The 12,669-nt window shown below is 33.7% G+C and overlaps 1 protein-coding gene across 3 annotated transcripts in view; it reads left to right on the forward strand.

Annotated features, from left to right (window-relative positions):
• Positions 1-12,669, forward strand: part of LOC118185639 (uncharacterized) — a 669,417-nt gene that overhangs the window by 493,861 nt on the left and 162,887 nt on the right. The gene's annotated exons all lie outside the window — the stretch shown is intronic.

Here is a 12,669-nt window from a genome sequence, read left to right on the forward strand (position 1 = left end):
GTAGTCGCATCTTTGCATGAAGTTATATTACTTCATACTCTAGGGGTGAGAAAAATCTCTCTTATATTGCATTTAATCTGAACAGAATCGGTTCTTTTTTATGACTCAGCGCTCACTAGCAATAAACCTCGATGATTGAGGTGGGGAACGGGGAGGTAATCAAGAATGGTGAGCGATGTTGGAGTGAAGAGCAGGCAGAATCCAATGAGCAGTGGGATCGGAAGTGTCAACTCAATCAAATCGCTGTCTCCTTAGACTGATATCTTTCAGTTGTAGTTTTGAGGTTCTTTAAAGACCTCCTTTCTGCGTAGTACTAACAATAAAATTCTGCAAGGAAAACATACTTGAAAAGTCAGAAAATGAAAATAATTAAACTCACTTTTAACATGGGAGAATAAGCTGTCTTCCCCCCCCCCCTAAAAATAGAATTGAACTTTCTTGTCATACATTCAACAAGAGCTCTCGGTGGGCGAACACTAAAAGAGCAACCGCTCTTTTTTGGCGAATCAGCGTTCGCTCGTTCTGTAAAGTGAATCAATTCTTTGAATCTGCTCAGGAGCGAATAGTATATGTCTAATCTACGCCTTTTCTCATCATCATACTGGTCGTTCGTGTAGTGGCAAATTGCCAATTCCGAGTTATTTGACAATCTGCTTAAAATTTTTAATTTATCTGTGAAAGTATACCAGTACATTATTCAGCTGTAAAAATCTGAAAATAATAATCGCAATTTTAAATAATATTGGTAATCTTTATACCACTAGTATAATAAATAAAAGATACTTCTAATTCTGCCTACCAGCGGCCGAGAGTTAAACTCCTTGAATACGGGTAGTTTGGGCCGGGGTTCGAATCCCGGCGAAAGGGCTGGCTGCCTGGGCGGTTTCGTGGCTTTCTCCATGTGTAACGTGTATATAAGCCAATTTTCCTTAAAATCTTTTTAGGCAGATAGCCTTCGAGTGCTTTGTCATAATCAAATAAACCAAACGTGCTTCGAACTCCATATGTTAGTACCTCCGTTACAAAATATTTATTCACTGTGCTTGAATATCAAAGGGGGCTGGAAATGTATTCTTTAGTCAAATTTCATACAGTATTAAATAAACGAGTCTTGAAATTACGCGGTTTTAAAATGCGAACTGTTTGCCTAGAGCGCCATAACATTCCAGACAATAAAATATTTATCTACGAGGAGTAGTTAATTTAAAGGATAATAAAGTTGTTTTCTGAGAAGGCACGGCCACAAATATACACACACCTATCGATGAAGGAAATATATTTTATCGTTTTTACGTCATCAGCTGTCTTTGAGTAAACTCATATAAATATGCTGGCTCATTGCGACCTTAATATCCACTCATAAAATGATGTTTAATAGCATTATCTACTTTCCTTTTGTCATTAAAGTAGCGAAAATGTTTTCTTAATGTTTCTTTTTTGTTATCCAGTTTTTTTGAATAGAGAATTGGATTACGGTTTCTCGCGAGCTATGAAGAAAATTGATTTTGTTGGCATTAATAGTATAACGGACCTTTTCAGACAGGGTTGCTCTTTTTCAAGGAATTCACGATCGGTCGAAAGCCATAGTGATTCCTTTGAGTCTTCTAAAAAATAAGTAAATTACTTGATTATGGATCTGTTATTTTTAATTGCTTCTCAAAATTTGTTAAAAGGAAAACAAAACAGAAAAAAATTAAAAGAATTTAAGGCTAAGCGTACTATGTTTTGCTTTACTGCAGACAGTTTTATTAAAAACTAGCAGCTTCGCTGCCAGCCTTCGTCTGGCTTTTAAATGTACCGAAAAAATGGCAGAAGAGAACACCAAACGTTAAATTTAAAAACTGCGTAGAATTTTACTCTGCAGAACAACTTCATAAAAAAGTTATTACGTATAACAAAATCACAATGAAATAAGCAATATCCCTTATTACAAATATTAATTATCGTAACAAATAAATTAACCAACTTCCCTTTCCAAAATCTTAACTCAAATGGTATAAAGGAGGTTAAGAACATTGTTTTTTAAAAAAATCACTCAAAACTTTTCAATATCTTAAAAACAGTGAAATGAGCAATAAATAACATAAAAGAATACAAAAAATTCTGAAAAGCAAAGTATAATTAATGATATTTTATCTTATATTTTCAAGAGAAAAAAATTACAATGAAATAAGAAATGTCCCTTAATACAAATATTAATTATCCTAATAAAAAAATTAACCAACTTTCCGTTGAAGAAAAAAAATCATGCAAAACTTTTCAATATCTTACAAACAGTGAAATAAGCAAAATATAACATAAAAGCAACTCAAAAAACATAAAATTCCGCGAAGAATTTTACTCTACAGAACAACTTTATCCAAAAAAATCAATAAAAATGTATTATATACATATATATATATAAATAAATGACAATGAAATATGCCAATCTCTTAAAAACAGTGACATAAGAAATACGATGAAAATTTGTTGCCAAACCCATATTTCTAAAAGAATGAAACTATTCAAAATGATGGGATTTCATCAGAAATCTATCAACAACAATAAGACAGGAAAATTGTTTCCAAAATCATATTTTTAATGATGTGAAGAAGTGTACTCGGAAGCTTCATTTAAAATTTTTTTAAAAATACAAAATATCATCATTTTTCCAAAATTCTTTTTGTAAAAGCAGTCGCAAGGATGAAAGTTTAACGTGTCTAAAAATCAAAGAAAAATAAACTGTACATTTTTAAAAATAAACTGTTTTAGAAAATATCCCGTTGAAAAGGTGTTAAGCTCCTTTTGTTAAATAAATTCGTATTTAATCGATTTATTGAAACACGAAATTTATTTTAAGTTCGTAAAATAGGTAAGTGCCTACGTTTCATGACGATGCGAAAATAAAGTGTGTAGAGTAAAATCTCGCTTTCCATAGCCCATTATGTCTCAAAATGACGCGATTTCGTCACAAAACATAAAATTTAAAAAATTCGAATTCGAATTTCGAAAAAATTGCTTCGAGTTGCACTGGCTCTTGTCTAGATACACCTATGTACCAAATTTCGTAGCCTTGGGTCTATTAGCTTACGCGCAGCGGAAACGAAAGACACACACACAGACTCTTTCTTTTATTACATGTAGAGAAGATGCCTTTTTTTGGTTTTAAATAAGAAAGTAAATGTGGCTGAAATCTATCTTACCTTATTATAATCTCGTATTATTGAGAGAAGTTATAAATATTTCAGATCTAGTTAAAGTAATATTTAAAAATTAACAAACTGATTGTCTCAAATAAACATAGTATATAAAAAGTACTCTTGTGCGATTAAACGTACCTATAGTCGTAAGTATCGTATTTTTTCTCAGAGCTTCCATAAGACTTTAAAAATTTTTCTGTTCTTTTAATAGCTTAAAAATACATATGTTAAGTAAAAATAAAAGTAAGTTTCATTTGCTCAGAAAATTTTCTCGGGAGAGATTTTGATGAACGTTATTGAAAGCGTCGCCCGTGGCTTCCTAGAAAAGGTGCAGTAATGTTGCACCAAGGCATTTTAAAAGTCAGCTGCTGTCAGAGATGTTTATGTCGTGTCATTCTGAAATGGTAACTGCCATACTGATCGATACAGTGGTTAGTATTGCTGGCTGCCGTACCTTAGGATTTTCGGAGAAGGCTTGATATTTGTAAATGTGCAGTCCTTTCGTGTGGTTTGGTGTTAGGAAAAGAAGAAGGAAAGACACTCATACCCGTACCCTGGGGGATTCTTTTTCAGAATTGGGACGCAACTGAGAAAAGTCGTATAGTTATCTATATAGTACACAAAAGCATGCCAACATTACGCAATCATATGCATCTATCCCTGGTAAAATTCGTGGACTTGTTCTGATGTTACTATGAGACGAGTGACATAACTTACAACAACAACTGGTACTCAAATTGGAAGTGTACACTTTGACTTGCTTTCTACTTGTTCTGATGTTACTATGAGACGAATGACATAACTTACAACAGCAACTGGTTACTGGTATTCAAATTGGAAGTGTGCGACTTGTTTTCTGTTTCAAGAAGTTTTACCTGCATTGAAATTAAGCGCTAGTGTATGATAAAGTAATTTTGCGCCGGGCAGTTAATTGCATAACGTTATTCGAGAATGGGCACGTATTCTGAAGGACATTTTGCAAAAACTTCATTTGGGGGGGGGTTAAAGAAACACTAGTATCCCTTATCTCGCATCTTGCAATTTTCTAACATTTGGGCCTGCGAAAGAAGAAGGGTTGCCATTTTGATAACGAAGTTAAAACTGCGAGGGATAGTTGCAGAAAGCTGGAGGGGAATTAATTCTTCGAAGAAGGTATAGAGCAGGGGTTCCAACCTTTTTGTCCCTAAGAGCAAATTCTAGAATATCAGTTGGACCTCGAACACTATTTACTTTTAGAAGGTGAATTTTTAGTTGGATAGAGTTAATAATACATGCACATAAAAAAGAGATCGGTTGCATTTCGCTTTGTGCTGGTATCTGTGTTGGACGCAATTTCTATTTCATTAAATACGAGAAAACTTTCACATAGAATTTTATTGAAAATTAAAACATCTTTGTTGTGATCGCACAGCACAAGTTAAACGATCGGCGGGCGCCATGGTGCATGCGTTATTCGTTTTTGATCATAGGGTTGGGTTGGAAACCCCTGGTATAGAGATATTTATGCCATGCTATGATAAATGCTTAAGCAACCTTAATGATGATGCATAAACGCGGTTTTAGTAGTAAACTTTTCCCTTAATAAAAAATGTCATATGTATTTCATATGCTGTTTGTTTCATGCAAATGGAATTTTTTCATAACTCTCACAATTTTCTACATTTGTGATAAACAGTCGATGTATAGGAATTATGGAAAGCTTTTCGGCTGAAATACGGGACTGAACATAGATTTTTAGTACCCGAAAATCCTATTAGTTCCCCCCTCCAAAAAAAAAAAAAATCAAATCTGTTTTTCAATTTTAATTATTTTTTTAATATAATGTATAAATTTAATGTATGCGGAGTAAAGAAGAGTACTTTTTTAAACGAAATACAGAGTTGTTCTAGTTAGATTGGCTGCTTAAAATTATTGTTTGTTATTGATAAACTACTGTATATTCTTTATGCATGAATAATTTATCGCTTTTTTTTTCATAACATATGACATATTCCATTCATTGTTCTATTATAATTTTTTTCATTGGCAATTAGCAAATTACTCTTTATAGATCTGCTAATAAAAAAACTATTAAAAATACAGTTATTAATTTCCTAACACTATGAAGAATTTTGTACTTTATAATTCGAGTTATTTTAAGTTGATGCTAGAAATATGTATGTGATGCTAGAAATCTGTATATTACATGCTGATTGTAATATGCCTGCTTTTATCTCTCTGATATAAAGTAATACAAAATGAAGAAACTTCAGGAATACATTTAGTAATTCCCGATGATTAATATTTTTATGCATGTCGGAAGTACTGAAAAAGTAGTTAATATACTATTATTATACTAAATCTGCAAATTGGTGTGTAAAATTTCAACTCCCATTTGATTAAAATTCTAGTAATTTCTAGTATATCAGAATCATCGAATGCTTTATTATATATACTACTGATTTTTTTTAATTTCTTCTTTTTCATTTTTCACAAAGGACTTTCTTTCTTGTGTAATTTTTTTACCATATAAGTGTCATGTATTAATTGGGTTTCATATAAGCATTTTTATATCTCTGAGCATCTGTTATACCGCACTTTCAAACCTGGTACTTCTGGGTTTATTAGTTAAATCTGTCTCCTTCATTCTGTCATTTTAGTATAAAAATGACTTTAGATTTAAGGTGTGTACCTGCCATCTAGGACTTTATATTTTGTCAAGTCCTCTAAAATTATTATATCTAGCTCTTAGATTAAATTACCACTCACGTAAAGAAAGCCGAAACATTTTTTTTCTTGCTCAAATAAGTTTCCACCCGCGCCTTTTGTCGCTTCTTTTATCCACGCGTATAACATACCCATCCTATCGGATGTTATTTCGGCGTCGAACCATTCGTCTTATTCTCGAAAAATGTCTTTTCCTCTATCCTAATAACATGTCGACTAAAATAATCCTCCCTTCCATGCAAAAGATAAAGTAAGAATCCGACAAAAACAGCGAAGAATGTGACATGTGGCGCTCGAATGACACTTCAGACACTCGACTGAAGCAATGTCACCCGCCCGTGAACACTCCAATTCTCGAGTGTTCGCTAAGGAAGAATAACTGATAGGCGATACGAAGTGGTGCTTCTGATGTTTTTTTATCCATCCACTCTTCTCAAGCTCGGTAGAATGGCGCGAGAAGAGCATTTAGTTGGGCAGTATTGTCTGCCGGAAGGAGCCTCGTGGAGTGCCGTATTGAAAGTAACCGTAATTTACTCCGCTTTGTTTTGTTAGGAGAGTTTCTGTCTTGGCATTTTATTGTTAGAAGGTCTGTACCTTTGCCTCACTTTTGTTAGTTCGTTTTATACATTCTTTCTCTTTTTGTGAATGTTTGTATCTTATGTTCTTGTTCTGTGTGGACGGCTAGTTGAGACTTTCTAAAGTTAACATTGCTCACAGCCAACTCAAGAACACTTGACCGTTTTGATCTTTTGATGTGATCTCTTGTTGGTGCTGTGATGAAAGTAAATTTATTTGTTGTACTTTGGCTCAGTAGAATAAATTATTATGAAACTATAGTTCCGTATCGTTGAACACGTTGATCTTCAGCCGACGAATATGTATAGCTTTATATATAGCTTCGCAATGAAATGTGTATACGATAAGTCTATTTATTTTCTTTTACTATGAAAACTATGTCACAAAATTTCGTCAGATCTTTTATATACTGCTATGCATATGGATATAGTTATTGTGAAGGGTTTTATTGTGAAGGTTTTTATTGTGAAGGGTTATTGTGAAGTGTATAGGAAATTATGAATCGCTACTATTTTTTCCTTTAAAGTAAAATGATTAGAAAATTCTCGTGCAAATTTTTCATTTGGTCGCACTATCAATAATACAAAATCATATGCTTGGCGTAATATAAATTCATTTAATTACACTTATTTGTAGTAAGTTATCAAATATTTCTCTCGCCTTCTTAGCATGCCTTCGTAGTGAAGTGGTCAGTACGCTCGACGCGTATTCGAGAGGTCTGTGGTTCTAGACCGGGCGAAGGCGTTGCTTATTTTTCACTTCTTCTAAAATATTTGATTTCTCTACAAAGTGTTCTATTCTAAAATTCTATTTTAGCATCTATTTTTCATTTCATGCTAACATCTGGAAACTATGTTATACACAGCTAGCTTTAATAAAAAAAATTGTTTTAAATTTATGCAATTGTATATCAAATAGAGAAAATTCAATACTGCTAACTTACAGCACATAACGAAAGTCGTTATAACTGTTGACATGAAAATACTTCCTATCTGTCCAAAAATGATGTATCGTTGTGTATTATCATTGCAAATATCAACCACCACTGCATACTATTAAAAGACTGTTTGTCTGCTAAATGAAATCACTTCCCGATAACTTGCATTCCGAAGGACAAGCCAAAGGCTGCATACTACTCACATTGAAATACTAAATGACCAAACCGCACTATTTTCTGAAAATATGGATTTTTCTTCGTAAGAAAAGGAGCGTTAAAACCTTATGAACTGGAAATGAATCTTATGAGTTTTACGCGTCGATATATTTCAGACATCATTCCGATGTGTGTAGCATTTGATTAAGATAACTCTATAGATTCTATACATTGTGTATGTTTATGTATGCATTTGCATAGTTTAGGCAGTGGAATTGATTGTATTAATGTTTGCTGGGGATTGCGAGCTTGACATAGCTACTGGAGATTGTTTGGTGAAACGTATATTTAGCATCATCTGCATAGAATTAATTTATTATGAATATAACCTAATATTGCTCAAATATAGTTATCAGTGTGTAAAATAAGGATATTATGTATAACAAACATATATTATATTCGTATATAGTTTATGAATGTTTCTTCCCCTTATTTTACAAGAACTTCGCCAAAGACCACAGCAAATTGAATTAAAAAGTTTTGATACAGAGCCCTATTATTTAATATACCACTGTCCTTTTGGTTTCAATTTGAAAATAACCACAATTTAGTGTTCTTTGTTCAGTTAATAAAATTATTTCTAATTTTTTTATTAAACTATGTGTAATGGTTAATGAAACGTTTTCTAAGATAGTTTCTAGAAGGTCGTGATTTTTACCAAATTTGAAAGAAGCTTGCAGTGTATTCGAACCTATTGAAAATTATCGATTGCTTTATCTTTTGAAGAACAGTAGCCCTTCCTTAAATTATTTTGAAATCATTCAAATTGACGTGAATTTGAGATATCCTCAGTATTAAGAAACTTTTAGAAACCAAACTAAGTATTACCGAAGCAGTTTGAAGAAATATTCAAAGATTTCTGATTTCTTTGTTTTTGCTTACTTGATTCTTAAGGATTTGAAAGGAGGGAGAAGACACTTTATGATGCAAAACCCCTGATGTAAGTGGTAGCTTTTAAAAAAGGAGTAGGATTTTATGATTAAACCTTAGCTTGCAATATCATAAATCATTTGCATTCAAAATGGCCGTAAACATTCGACAAACTTAGAAAAAATAACAATACTTATTTTTGATAAAAGAGGCTTTCATCTTTTCATTATTATCTAATCAGGTGAGCCTGAATCATCAGGATGCTCGTCTTTTATCAAGGTTCATTCATAACTGAAGATCACTTCATTTATCTTTCCTTCACGTACTTAGTTCAAGATTTTTTTTTCTCTTTATTGGCTAATTTAAGCACAATTCAGTTGAGCACCTCTCACTGGAGGCTCGACGTATTAATCATTATACGAAAGAGAAATTACTTCGGCATTATTAAAAGAAGTTTTGTTGCTTCGATATCGAGGAGGATGCCCGAATTTCTGCCTGCTATCTATTCAACATTCAATTAACAAGATGTATTGAATTTTTAGCTAAGTGCCTAGTCAGTAAATGGCATAATAAATATGGTTTAACAAATCTAACTGTGAATTTTTCAAATAAACCGCATTCTATCCTTATAAGACGATTTGAGAAAGCCCTTGTATAGCTCTTAATCCGGCATGCTCTCTGACTTTGAAGAGATAGCTCTTGAAAAGAAATGACAAGTCGAGTACTTTGTAAGTAGTATGTAAGAGAACCATTACGTAAGTGTCTGCCTTTTTCGGATTCAAGGGTTTTGTTAGATTTCCTGTGCTTGTAAAATTCGACCCGTAACTATATTTAGAGCAGGATTAATTCGACGTAAGCCTAGCGTAAATTCAAATAAAAGAGGAATTCAAATGCGCAGTGATTGGAAAGCTTGACTAAAATTATTGCCATTACGAATATTAAATAAAAGGAAATATTCATATTTTATCTTTTTCTGATTCGTGATGAAGACCGTTAAAATCAGTTGCAGATTATTCAGTTTCTTTAGTTAAGGAGACATCCGGTTTCTAATTTTCTTCAGCCGAGTGTTGCACTTTCTTATATGGGACAAGTAGAATTGTATGTTTAGAAAAATAAATACAAAGAAGGGACCCCAAATAGTGTTTCAAATGGTTAAATATCTGCAAACGGATTAAAAGATGCTACAGTTTATGTGTCACATTGAAGAGGCATTTTGTTTTTCGGTGAGAATATTGAGCCAGTAACGTAACAAGTTAAAATGTACATATATTATGTTGTAGCAAAAATATTTGTCTTCATCCGCTTAAAACACAGAGCTAAAATTCCAACCACTTATTTGCAATAATGTACTCGGATGCTTTACTCAAACATTTTCCCAATAGTGTTATACCCTTTCATGAAAATGTTCGCGGAAATGTCATGTGACTTGCCATAACTGATTTTGACGATGTTTGCTTTGTTAGATGATGTTATTTTTTTCTCTGAACGTACAGGTACAAATGAGGCACCAAAAATTCACCATTGGTTGTACAGTTGTAGTCCTGCCACACTAGCTGTTAATCCTCGCCCCGATTTTGATGGAGAACACCCGGGGGACGGACCGCCCCTTTACCACCAAACCACTCGAGTGAACTCCCGTCTCGCTATATATTTTGAGTGCCCCTAGGTTGTGCAGACACTATATACTTACAAACATCCATGTCTTCTCTGGGTTTCGAACTCGAGGCCAGTAATATAGTCAAGAGCACTAACCATTATATCGATCAGAATAGCACGTTTTCTATACAGGTACAGGTAGTAGTATTGGACACACCTGTTATTTACCAGGAGATAAGACAGATACTGTCCCCACATATTATTTAACTAGTTTCATCAGCAACCCACAGGATCTCAGAGGGTTCCGCTGAGTCCAGTAAGGATGAGTCCATGGATCCGTGGGAGACGCTTGGTCCACGGCATACCGCAGTCTTTTCTGCTTCCAGTTACACGTTTAGGTTCTCATTTCTTTTCCCGGGGTACTTTAAAAGAATGCCATCATCCATTCCGGGTATGAAGTGAACAGCCAGTGTAGAAGAAGGTATGAAATGCCTCCTCTCCGACACTTCATCGAGTTCCTTTTGTAATATAGTAAGTAGAATTAAGTGCCTTTTCTTATCCAAAGTGCGCGGTGTCGCATTTTGAGCAACGTGCTTTCGAGAAACGAAGCGTGAAGTTTTTTAATTAGAAAGCTTCGCATAAAGCAACCTACCACATTATTTGCCAGATTTGTCCACCCTCCGATCCTATTGTTCTGTCATATCAGAATGGTTCTAGGGTGATCAACATCTTCAGGAATTTCAAGCTCTCCCAAACGATGCGATGGTCAGAATATGACGGTTGCCATGAGAAGCATTCTACTAATGCTGGAATGTCAGAACTGGTGTAGCAAGTGTGTGTGTTCCTATGCTCAGAAGTGTACCGGGTAATAATATTTTACGTTTCAACTGGGATTGCCTCGTAGGCATTTTTCGCAGACTCTTTGAATTCAGAAGGATTATTTTTATTCATTGAAGTATTTCTTAATTTTAAAACGGAGACATATAATTGAATGAAAATACGTAAGATTGTGAACCAAAATAACGCGAATGTTGTACTCACAGTATAAGCTGACTGCGGAAAGAATTATGAATGTTAGAAACTAGGTAGTTAGTATAGATTCCACTTAGTACGGAATAAAGAAATGAAAATAGTATCTCCTATCCATGGAATCAAGGATAACAAATATATGCTTAGAATTTTTTTACGGCCCACTTCAAACATCTATGTATTTGAATTTCTTCGAACAGCCGGGTGATTAGCCCATGTTCACTTTCTTCCAGGCGTGGGGGGTTCACATGCATGGATATGTGGCGTAAAAAAACGAAGCTTGCATTCTTATCTGTAATGACGTTTTTCTTTTTCTTTTTTCTTTTTTCTTTTTTTCTTTTTTTTTTTTCTTTTTTTTTTTTATAATGCACGTCGCAAGATGTGAGGCGAACGAAGAGCCATTTCCCTCCCCCCTTCATCATTTTTTTTTCATGTTCGATTTTTTATGCGCCTTTACGACCTTTGCGGAATAGTTCTAATGAGCCATTTGCATGCGTGCGAGCAGGAGCTCATTAGCTTTTCCTGGCAGCTAGTATCTAAAGCTCACGTTAGGAGAAAGATGGGAGATCTTTTTCGCCATTTTCGCGGAGCGGTGGTCTTAAGCGACCATGAAGCGACAACTGAAGTGAAGCGTTTCGTTGAATGCGAATTCTCTCTTAAAAAAAATTGATACTCTTGAAAAATTGGACTCTTGTAAATTTAAATGAACCTGTGAGGTTTCTTTTTGCGTCTTGTGCCTAGCAAAATAATCCGAGAAGTATTTAAATTAATTAAATAATGATTTTAAAAAGCAGCTTTTTTGAAATTGAGAAGAAAGTTGCATTTTTTTATGCTGTTTGTATCGCTTCCAGTCTTTCTTTAATATTTTCCCCGAAAAGTACGTGTATGTCGAAATTTTGTAACTTTGTCGAAATTATTTTGTACTGTTAGCTTGAGTGTGTTAATGTTATTAATCATTTTAAGGTAGAAAAATAATAAAATACAGCAGTCTCCTTTCCAGTCATACTCAAGGAAGAAAATATGGACATAAAAGGAGTTAAATTAATTTTTTAGTTTCTCAGTTCAAATAGGAATTAAGCATGAACTGCAATAAAGCATTATGGCTATAAAGCAAAACGCTGAGTTTTTTTTTTTTTTTTTTTTTGTTTGTTTTTGTTTTGTTTTGTTTTTAAAAAAAGTATTGGTGGAGTGAGCATGATGTCACAAACTTGAAGCCAAGGAAATGTTAGTAACGTGACTTAAGTCTAATCGTGGCCGCCATACAGCGTATGGGTAAGACTACGGAAGATATTGTTAAATACAGTTACACTCGAAAGCAAATATCAACATCTGCAGGCTCAGAAGAGTTGCTTTTAGGCATAACTTATATAAAATACCATTGAAATTTCCAGTGATCATTCAGGTTTTAACCATGTATATATTTGTGTTGTAGTTACCTTTTACATAATATCATTTACCCATTTATTAAATTTAATACAGTTATTTGCAATCATTGTGACTTTTCCATATGCTAAGTAGAAATTCTTTTATGTTAAGTATTAAATTTAGTACGGGAGACTT

Source organism: Stegodyphus dumicola, chromosome 3 (genome assembly GCF_044657685.1).
Source record: "Stegodyphus dumicola isolate Sdum_Otavi_A_Nest chromosome 3, ASM4465768v1".
NCBI lineage: Eukaryota > Metazoa > Arthropoda > Arachnida > Araneae > Eresidae > Stegodyphus > Stegodyphus dumicola.